Source organism: Pinus tabuliformis, chromosome 1_2 (genome assembly GCF_031772625.1).
Source record: "Pinus tabuliformis cultivar Carrire ecotype Pingquan chromosome 1_2, CPIR1, whole genome shotgun sequence".
In the NCBI taxonomy this organism is placed as follows: Eukaryota; Viridiplantae; Streptophyta; class Pinopsida; order Pinales; family Pinaceae; genus Pinus; species Pinus tabuliformis.
This window is the reverse complement of record NC_142298.1, coordinates 298463169-298474991: the sequence shown is the minus strand read 5'-3', so window position 1 is coordinate 298474991 and position 11823 is coordinate 298463169. Positions and strand designations below refer to the sequence as shown.

General features: G+C 38.7%; 1 non-coding gene across 1 annotated transcript; it reads left to right on the top strand.

The window, feature by feature from the left end:
* Nucleotides 1-4371: 4371 nt before the first annotated feature.
* Nucleotides 4372-4443, top strand: TRNAT-GGU (transfer RNA threonine (anticodon GGU)). The gene has a single exon. It is a non-coding gene; the product is annotated as a tRNA-Thr (tRNA).
* Nucleotides 4444-11823: the final 7380 nt, after the last annotated feature.

Here is an 11823-nt window from a genome sequence, read left to right as displayed (position 1 = left end):
GGTCTGGGTTTGAATCCCTCAGTTTTTTTTTTTTTTCTTCAAGAGCTCACCAGGTGAATTTTGGAGTTCCTCAGCCCCAACTAACCGGAATCCCATCCAATAAAACGAAACAATTATAAATCTCCAAGATAATGGATAGGAATATTGCAAATAGAGCCATTGCAAAACCCATAAGAGGAGTAGTTCCCCATCCAGGAGCTACTTTACCATATTCTGAATTAAGCGGTTTTAAGGTCGTTCCTACAAGGGTTTCTTTTGGCGTGGTTTTGGAAGTATCATCAATGGTCTGTGTAGCCATAGAAACTATTGTATTGGTTGAGATATGTTAACTTTGTTATTATATGGTAAACATACCATGATATTGGGATCACCTAATAATGGAAACTGCAACCTTAGTCACCATCTCCATATCTTGTTTACTTGTAAGCTTTACTGGTTATGCCCTATACACCGCCTTTAAGCAACCCTCTAAACAACTTAGGGATCCCTTTGAGGATCACGAGGACTAATTGAAAGAATGACCTTCCCTATAGGGAAGGTCATTCTTTCTTTGATGGGAGAGAAAGAATGACGGTTTGGAGAAGCAAAATTATTTTCCCCCTTTAGTCGGAAGTTTGGGTGGTTCTCGGAAGAAAATAGCGAAAAAGATTATCCCTAGGGTCGATACCAACAGGAATGTATAAACCAATGCTTCCATAGATTTGATTTGATTGTAATTTACAATTATGGAGATAGCTTTCGTACTAATATTTATTAGAGAAGAGATAGGAGCAATATCATACCACTTGTCTTTTAGTAGTTGGATCTCCCAGTTTTTGGAATGCTCCAAATTCTACTCGAGCATCCAGATCCGAGTCGATACCAGCAAAAACATCTCTGAATAATGTCCTAGCACCATGCCAAATGTGTCCAGAAAAGAAAAGGAGGGAAAATGTAGCATGTCCAAAAGTAAACCAACCCCTTGGACTACTACGAAAAACACCATCAGATTTTAGAGTAGCATGATCTAATTCAAAAATTTCACCTAATTGAGCACGTCTAGCGTATTTTTTAACTATAGCAGGATCACCAAAACTGACCCTGTCAAGTCCACCACCATAGAACTCAACAGTTACACCTACTTGTTCAACACTATACTTTGATTCTACCCTCCTAAAAGGAACATCGGCTTTCACAATTCCTTCTTTGTCCACCAGAACTACTGGAAATGTTTCGAAAAAGGTAGGCATACGATGTACAAAAAGCTCATTTCCCTCCTTATCTTTGAAGATAGGGTGTCCTAACCAACCAACAGCTATTCCATCTCCATTGTCCATTGCACCTGCTCTGAATAACCCCCCCTTAGCTGGATTATTACCAATGTAATCATAAAAAGTGAGTTTCTTGGGAATTTTGGACCAAGCTTCTGATAGGCTCAAATTTTCGGCCAGACCGGCACGAACCCGTCGATCTATTTCTTGTTGGAAGTATCCCTGATCCCACTGGTAACGAGTGGGACCGAATAATTCAACTGAAGTAGTTGCGGAGCCATACCACATGGTCCCAGCAACAATGAAAGCTGCAAAAAACACAGCATCAATACTACTGGATAGGACCGTTTCAATATTCCCCATGCATAATCCTACGTATAAACATTGGGGAGGACGAACACTGAGATGGAATAGACCTGCAAATATACCCAAAATACCCGCTGCTATATGATGAGAAGTTATTCCTCCTGGAACAAAAGGATCAAAACCTTCAACTCCCCATGCTGGATCCACTGGTTGTATTTTTCTAGTTAGTCCATAAGGATCAGACACCCATATCCCAGGACCATACAAACCCGTTGCATGAAATGCTCCAAATCCGAAACAAGCTACTCCTGAGAGGAATAAATGAATTCCAAATACTTTTGGCAAATCTAAACAACGTTTTCCCGTACGTTCATCACAGAATATGTCCAGATCCCAATATACCCAATGCCAGATAGCTGCCAAAAAGCACAGGCCAGAAAACATGATATGTGCCCCGGCCACACCTTCATAACTCCAAATACCGGGATTAATTACAGTTTCTCCGGTGATGTTCCATCCACTCCATGAATCCTTTATTCCCAAACGAGTCATAAAAGGTATAACGAACATACCTTGTCTCCACATTGGATCAAGAACAGGATCGGATGGATCAAAAACTGCTAATTCGTACAGAGTCATTGAACCAGCCCAACCAGCAACTAGAGCTGTATGCATTATATGTATAGAAATTAACCATCTAGGATCATTCAATACGAAGGTATGAACGAGATACCAAGGAAAACCCATGCAAACACCCCTTTATCGGAAAAAGTAGACACTATGTAACTTTCTCACATTGGATTGGAAGAGATCATGTTATCGAGCTAGACCCGGATCATCTCGAAAGTGAACATCTATTCACTTGGACATTGCTAAGGATGGAACAAGTTTGAAACAATTTTTTTCATACATAATAGTAGGGAGAGGCAAAGATATTTTATCGTTTGTATGTACCAATACACAATGTAGGGATTGGTCCCATTTATATTGATAAAAAAAGAGGAAAGAAACGAGATATTCTAATCCTTCCATTTGTTCATGAACGATACCTTTGCAATTTATGGACTAAGTCAGATATAATTTTTGATGAAAAAAATATAATTTTTCTACTAAAGAGTGGAGCTATTACTGTTCCATAAACAATAATACTTTACTGCGGGAAAAAATAAAATATTGAGTTCAAATGCTCAGTCAAAATGATAACTTTATCATTTTGTGCTATGTAATGAAAAAAAGGGTCAAAATAGGAAGTCTCTAGGTTAATGGGCCTTTTCCGTTCCGTAGAAAGATTCGGGGTTATTCGTTTTCAGGATCAATAGTGGACGAACGGAGAGAGAGGGATTCGAACCCTCGGTACGGATGATCCGTACTACGGATTAGCAATCCGCCGCTTTGGTCCGCTCAGCCATTATTCAGTTGGATAAAGAACAATCCAGTCAATCGTATTGTTCATTTCGTTAAAAATAGTTCTGTATGACTCATTTTTTCTGCTTTTCTTGGCCAATGGCCAGGCCAAGAAAAGCAGAAAAAATCAGTCATACAGTGCTTGACCTAATTTGAGAGCTAGAATACCTGCTGTAAAAGCAAGAAAAAAATCTATCAAAAATTGAACCTCTATTACCATATCTTCATTCCCTCCCCAATCAGTTTGATTAAATGCGTTACATGGATTAGTCCATTTATTTCTCTCCAGTATCAAATTTTATTATCTAGATATTTAAGGGTTCTCTATCTATTTAGGGTTCTCTGTCTATTTTATGTATTATTGTAAAGATATCAGTTGCTCAAGGCCATATGTTCCTGATCAAAACTACACCAATGGGTAGGAGTCCGAAGAAGAAAAAATAGAAGAAAAGTGATTGATCCCGACAACATTTTATTCATACATTCAGTCAATGGAGGGTGAAAGAAAACCAAATGGATCTAGAAGTTATTGCACAACTCACTGTTCTGACTCTGATGGTTGTATCGGTCCCTTTAGTTATAGATAGATAGATAGGGCTTTGGATGGATCAGAGATCCATCCAAATATCCTTTAACTATTTAAGTTGATAATGTAACGAATAAAACCCACCTGTATCACTAAACTATACACGCCACAATCCTATTGATGGATATTCCGTCACTTCTTTCCCTCCACATTTGAATCCAAATTCTGGAATTCCTTAATTCTCTCTCTTCTATTTCCGAGAGAGAAGAAAGGATTCTATCCATTCTAGTTTTAGAAATTCTAGGTCGTTCTTTCTCTTTATCAAGGAATTTTTTTTGCTCAACTCCTCTAATCTTCTAATTGAATTCTTTCTAATTCATTTTAGAAAGATTTTCCTCTTCCAGGAAGAAAAAGAGCCATAAACTGGAATGGCTCCATATTCTTAGCTCTCAATATTTGTTGATCTCTTATAGTAATCACATCTTGAGGTTTGCAAGGGTAATTTGGTATATCTACCATATGGTCATTGACCCAAATATGTCCATGATTCACTAATTGTCTAGCTCCAGGAATGGTGGGAGCCATACCCAATCGAAAAAGAATATTATCCAAATGCATTTCAAGTAATTGCAATAGGACCTGACCCGTTGAGCCTTTGGCTCTTCTAGCAATACGAACATATTTCAGCAAATGCTCTCAGGCATAACTTGTCTCCATCCGCTTCGTATCAGCTCAGCCCGGAGTTTCCAGTATAGTGATCCTTACCCTACGAGCTACTATAATATATGTTCTCAACTTGATATCTATAAAGATAGATGGATCATCCATATCCAATTTGTTTTCCATCTACCATAGTAGACTCACTCATTCATATATGATGAGGGGGCCCTTTTAACTCAGCGGTAGAGTAACGCCATGGTAAGGCGTAAGTCATCGGTTCAAGTCCGATAAAGGGCTCATGTTTCCCATGAAGAAAGAGGGCTCGGGTTTCCATTTCTATTACATAGATAGAAATATTTTCACCGAAATATGAAAATGACAACAAATCGGATTCGGATCCAGTCTGTTTTTTATCTTCTTTTATGAGGCGAACGACGGGAATTGAACCTGCGCGTGGTGGATTCACAATCCACTGCCTTGGTCCACTTGGTTGCGTCCGCCCCGGGAAAAACCAATTTATCTATCTACAATCATTTCTTCCAAGAATAAAAAACGAGCTAACGTTTGTTCTTATGTGGGTCGGTGACCTCTAATAGGGGATCAAAGCAAGATCGATGACTAACTCTCAACTCTTGGACAAGTTGTATGGATTATTATCAAATATGTGATAAATATGAAGTATTTTGTATTTCTCCTGGAGAAATATCCCGATCCCATCTTCCCTCCGTTCTTTTGAGCGCGAAAGAAGAATCTTTCTTCTTTCGTATCGATCCTTTGTCTATTCACTCATGGGCGATAATTATTGTTTTTCCCTATTAGATTTTAGTTTTCAACTAACACAGTTTTGCAGATTGGTTCGGTAGATCCCACGTTATTAGAGTTGTAATGAACGGGCCATAACCATTAAAATGTTTACGTGTAAATGGAATAGATCGAGATCTATCTCTATATTTATTGTATGTTTTATCTTGATACTAAGATCTTGTCCATCTGAACAACTCTGGGAAGGGTATTTGATCGGGGAGTCGTTTAAAATGATCAAGGTTGTGGCTATGTCGACAAATTCAACCCTATTCGCTTATCATATATTCAGGTTCGATGAATCTAGACCATTTGAACTTGTATCCTTCCTTCTCGTATTAGAAGGTATAGGGTTTTCCAATCTAGAAAATTTTGTTATCTTACATGCACGGTTAGGATACAATCAAGTTCTTTGTTATATTATTATGCAGGTTATGGGACAAAGATACAAATTTAAAGGCTCATCTACCGACGAAGATAGTGAACATTTGATGAATCAAATATAAATTTGATTGTTTTCTTTCAGTTAATTCGTTTGAAAGTTTAGGTCAAGCGAACAGAATTGGTAGGCGTCAATCGATCCGTGGAACGTATCAAATCTTTCACATATAAGTTCGTTATGAGATGAGCCCACTCATCTCACAATGATATAAAATCATTTCGGACAGATCTATTGCCGAGTAGAGATCTATTTGTAACGGGGCAGAAAGCAGCTTCTTTTGGGTCGCTGTCCACATAATTTCTGGACAAGGGGTAATAGTTTCTTTCTTTTGTCCCAACCCAACAGACTTCTTTATTCTATTGTTTGTTCTAGAACGCATTCCATGAAATATGTGTATTCTATAAAATAGTGGGGTAGATTAAAGCAAACGTTGGTCCAGATGTAGATCTAATATGCATAGACGGTAGATTGCATTTTTGTGATATGTTACCAGAATGGAACTAGAGGCAAGGAAGAGTGTTTGCCCCAATATGAAAATCTTGGGTCTCAAAAACCATGTGATGATCTTAGGTGAAGAAAGAGAACGAACCAAAGGTTCTCCTTTAGCTAGGATGGATCAACTCCAGAGAATTTCTCTGCCCAGGTATTCGGAATATCCGTCGTACTTGCCACTTCTATGGTTCAAAAATAGGCTCGATTTACTGCACATAACTTATTGTAGAGAATCCTAGTTGATCAAGATCTTCGCCCCGATATTTAGCAAAGGGATAGATACATCCGGGATTTTCGATTGAACGGAAATTTTGTTCAACCCCAACGGAATGCATTGCGTTTGGATGGAGCTAAAAGTCACATGTCCGATCGATACTTTGACTGCTCTATGGATTGCTTGGAACATATGATATTCGAGAGAACTCTTGAATTTTTTGAAGAACTAGCGATAAAAATAAAAATAAAAATAGTTTATAGGTTTGATCATCTGGTATCGGATCAATCTCGATCGATCCAAAATACTAATATGTCTGCTCTGGTCCAACGTTCCCATCCATCGATCTCGATAAGGACATGAGATTGATATGATCTGAAAGACTTTTCAAGGCCAAGTCATAGGGATGGACTATGAGGGGATATATATAAATAGTATCACTTAGTGTAATGTATAGGGCTATATGGGCTCAAACCGTAGACCTTCTCGGTAGAACAGATCAAAGTTCTTATTATCAAAATAATTTGAACTGTTCCAAGAACCCAACATGCATTTTCTCGCATTGGGCTCTTTCATTAACTGATGGAAAGATCAGTTAGTCTACCATTCTCCTCTTTCCGGTAAGATACTAATATGGCTCCGTGTGATCCAACTTCTTACCCTTTGGAAGCAATCCCAAAGTTATTCAAAAGGTTTCTTTGACGTAGGTCTGCCTTGCTCGGGCATAGATTAACTCAAATAGAGTCTCTTCTATCGCTCCAAAAGTAAAATATGACACTTCATACACCTAAAAGTTCATAGAGCGAAAAGAATCTATCTTGAGGTCCCCGTATTATACTCATTATGCCTGGCATTGAACAGAGCTGGGATTGACCATATCAATTAGATCCGTAATTCGAATCAGATCGAACTTCATCTTTGTCATGCTATTGTTCCCCAGAGAAACAAATTTATAGAGTAAGACTATTTCACATAGAATCTATTTCGTGGATTGAACGAATCGATAAACTCTCCCGAAAACCATTGGCGCACGTGTAAACGAGGTGCTCTACCTTGCTGAGCTATAGCCCTTCCTTGCAGTGTTGGTGATACACTACTATACTAACCAGATAGATCACTTTATGTCAAGGTAGATATTTCATGATCCAATACTATGATCCAATACGTTCCAATAAGTTCGATCTGTGCCAGGGACACATACATTGTCTATACATTTAATTCGATTTCTATTTAGAATCGTTTATAAATCCAACTCTACCTATGAGAATAAATGACCCACTTAACTCAGTGGTTAGAGTATCACTTTCATACGGCGAGAGTCATTGGTTCAAATCCAATAGTAGGTAAACTTATTAGATGCCATCGAGTTTTCAATGGTATCTAATAAGTTTTACTCCACGTGTTTGGATCGAGGTGGAACATTGAATCCATTTTTCAGATCATTATGGAAAATGTTAATTAGAGATGGGGGGGCTAGCATGGATAGCCTCTAATCGTGTTCTAGCCCTTTTAAGAGCTAAATCAGCCTCAATTGCTTGTCTTTTGCCTTCGGCTCGAGCTAAGTCAGCTTTAGCTATTAGAAAATTTTCCTGGGCTTCTTGGGGATCGATGTCAATATCTCTCTCTGCATTATTTACCAATATAGTGATTCTATCACTGTCTATCTTGGCGAAACTGCCCATCATAGCCATAGTGGACCACTGCCCATTGAGATGTATTTTCATAACTCCTATATCTACAGCTGCCACAAGTGAAGCATGATTGGGTAATATGCCAATTTGACCACTATTAGTAGATAGAATTATTTCTTTAACTTCTGAATCCCAAATGACTCGATTAGGAGACAGTACACGAAGATTTAGGGTCATTTTCAGAATTAACTTTCCATGTTGGAGTTTATAGCCTTCGCGGTAGCTTCATCAATATTACCCACCAAATAAAAAGACTGTTCGATAAGACCATCTAATTCTCCAGAAAGGATCATTTGAAAACCTCTAATTGTTTCCATGAGACCCACATATTTTCCCGGGGAACCTGTGAATACCTCTGCTACGAAAAAGGGTTGTGATAGGAAACGTTCAATTTTTCTTGCTCTTGCCACGATTAAACAATCTTCCTCCGATAATTCATCCAGTCCAGGAATAGCTATAATGTCTTGAAGTTCCTTATAACGTTGTAAAGTTTTCTTAACCCTTGTGCAGTTTCGTAATGTTCTTCGCCTACGATCCAAGGTTGGAGCATAGTTGATGTTGAATCTAAAGGATCCACTACTGGATAGATACCCTTCGCAGCTAATCCTCTCGATAGTACAGTAGTAGCATCTGAATGTGAAAATGTCGTAGCAGGAGTAGGGTCAGTCAATTCGTCAGCAGGTACATAAACTGCTTGAATCGAGGTTATGGATCCCTTTTTTGTGGAAGTAATTATCTCTTGCAAAGAACCCATTTCCGTGCTAAGAGCTGGCTGATAACCCACGGCGGAAGAAATTCTGCCTAATAGGGCGGATACCTCTGATCCAGCTTGGACAAAATGGAAGATGTTATCAATAAATAATAGTACATCTTGCTCATTGACATCTCAGAAATATTCGGCCATGGTTAGAGCAGTTAAACCGACTCTCATGCGAGCTCCCGGTGGTTCATTCATCTGACCATAGACCAAAGCCACTTTTGATTATGATATTTTTTGTTCATCAATTACTCCCGATTCTTTCATTTCCATGTAAATATCATTCCCTTCACGGGTACGTTCTCCTACTCCTCCAAATACAGATACCCCTCCATGAGCCTTAGCAATGTTGTTGATCAACTCCATAATGAGTATTGTTTTACCCACTTCAGCTCCTCCAAATAAACCAATTTTTCCCCCATGGCGGTAAGGAGCCAAAAGATCTACTACTTTAATGCCTGTTTCGAAGATGGATAATTTTGTATCCAACTCTGTAAAGGCGGGAGCAGGTCTATGAATAGGAGATGTTATGCAAGCATCTACAGGACCCAAATTATCGACAGGTTCTCCAAGAACATTGAAAATTCGTCCGAGAGTAGCTCCACCAACTGGAACACTTAGAGGAGCTCCCATGTCAATCACTCTCATTCCTCTCGTCAAACCATCTGTAGCACTCATAGCTACAGCTCTAACCTTATGATTTCCTAATAATTGTTGTACCTCACAAGTAACCTAAATTTCTTGACCGACTGTACCTTGACCCTTAACTATCAATGAATTGTAAATATTAGGCATATTACCTGGAGGAAAAGAGACATCCAGTACTGGGCCAATGATTTGAGCAATACGTCCCACATTTTTTTCTACACGTGTGGAAACCCCAAGAACAAGAGGATTTTTTCTCATACAAAAATGGAAATAATTTCCATGAAGAATATATAAATATGATTTTGCCAATATCATCAATAAAAAAAAATGTTCCATATTGGGTCGATCAGACCAGTAAATAATAAATGGAAGTTACCACCTTGGTAAAATCCAACTTTATTGAAAAGTTTAAATTCATCCATATTTGGAATATGAAGTAGGTAGATGGATATGAATAAGGATCATGAGGAAGTCTTCGATTTATCTATAACTAGAACCAATTTCTCCATAACTAAAACCGAAAATACTTCAAAATTATGTCCAGATCATCTGTGAAATATGAAACTTGATATTCATGACCTTTCTCTCATTGATCATTATCTCTTCTCTTCATACACACATCTGTATATGTATTTTCGGACAATTCACACCATTATGGTCAAAGGTCAATTCGGTTCCTTGATTTCATTCATGAACTAGTTTAACCACTGAAAGGTTCTCGGGTAAATCCATGGAGGAAGAACTTCAAGAGCAAAGATTGGGTTGTGTCATACATAAAGAACATTATACAATGAGAGTGTATCTAGCACCCCAATAACGGATGACTTTTTGTAGGATATTTCTGTAAAAATTGATTGTTTACGTTTGGTCCATGTCGAGCAGACCTCGTCCTTGCGAGAAATAATTATTAATAAAGGAGGGACTTATGTCACCAAAAACAGAGACTAAAGCTAGTGTCGGATTCAAAGCTGGTGTTAAAGATTACAGATTAACTTATTATACTCCTGAATATCAGACCAAAGATACAGATATCTTGGCAGCATTCCGAGTAACTCCTCAACCCGGGGTGCCACCTGAAGAAGCGGGAGCAGCAGTAGCTGTTGAATCTTCCACCGGTACATGGACCACTGTTTGGACTGATGGACTTACTAGTCTCGATCGTTACAAGGGGCGATGCTATGACATCAAGCCCGTTCCTGGAGAGGAGACTCAATTTATTGCCTATGTAGCTTACCCCTTAGACCTTTTCGAAGAAGGTTCTGTTACTAACTTGTTCACTTCCATTATAGGTAATGTATTTGGATTCAAGGCCCTACGGGCTCTACGTTTGGAAGATTTGCGGATTCCCCCTTCTTATTCCAAAACTTTTCAGGGTCCACCTCATGGTATCCAAGTTGAAAGAGATAAATTGAACAAATATGGTCGTCCTTTATTGGGATGTACTATCAAACCAAAATTGGGTCTATCAGCCAAAAACTATGGTAGAGTATTTTACGAATGCCTCCGTGGTGGACTCGATTTTACTAAGGATGATGAGAACGTAAATTCCCAACCATTCATGTGCTGGAGAGATTGTTTTGTCTTTTGTGCGGAAGCAATTAATAAGGCTCAGGCTGAGATGGGTGAAATTAAGGGACATTATTTGAATGCTACTGCAGGTACATGTGAAGAAATGATAAAAAGGGCAGTATTTGCAAGAGAATTGGGAGTTCCTATCATTATGCATGACTACCTGACGGGAGGTTTTACTGCAAATACTTCTTTGGCTCATTATTTCCGAGACAACGGCCTACTTCTTCACATTCACCGCGCAATGCATGCAGTTATTGACAGACAAAGAAATCATGGTATGCATTTCCGAGTACTGACTAAAGCATTGCGTATGTCCGGTGGAGATCATATTCACGCCGGTACTGTAGTAGGTAAACTTGAAGGGGAACGAGACGTAACTTTAGGGTTTGTTGATCTACTGCGTGATGATTTTATCGAAAAAGATCGAAGTCGTGGTATTTACTTCACTCAAGATTGGGTATCTATGCAAGGTGTTATGCCCGTAGCTTCAGGAGGTATTCACGTTTGGCATATTCCTACTCTGACCGAGATCTTTGGGGATGATTCCGTACTACAGTTTGGTGGGGGAACTTTGGGACATCCTTGGGGAAATGCACCTGGTGCAGTAGCTAATCGGGTTTCTCTAGAAGCTTGTGTACAAGCTCGTAATGAAGGACATGATCTTGCTCGTGAAGGTAATGAAGTGATCCGTGAAGCTTGTAAATGGAGTCCTGAACTAGCTGTTGCTTGTGAAGTATGGAAGGAGATCAAATTTGAATTTGATGTGATTGATCGCTTGTAATCCAGTGACTTTCGTTCTACCAATCGGACTCGGCCCAATCTTTTACTACTACCCCAAATATTAGTCCAAATCGTGAGCGGAGATATGGGATTTCAGATATCAATATATGGAATTTCCATATATCAATATCTATATATCAATATCTATGTAGATATTGATATATAGATATTTCCAAGGTTAAATATCTCAAACAGAGTTATTTATGAAAAAAAAATTGGGTCAAGCATTCAATAATGAATCATATTCATCCTTTACAATGATCTTATAGATCATTCGATA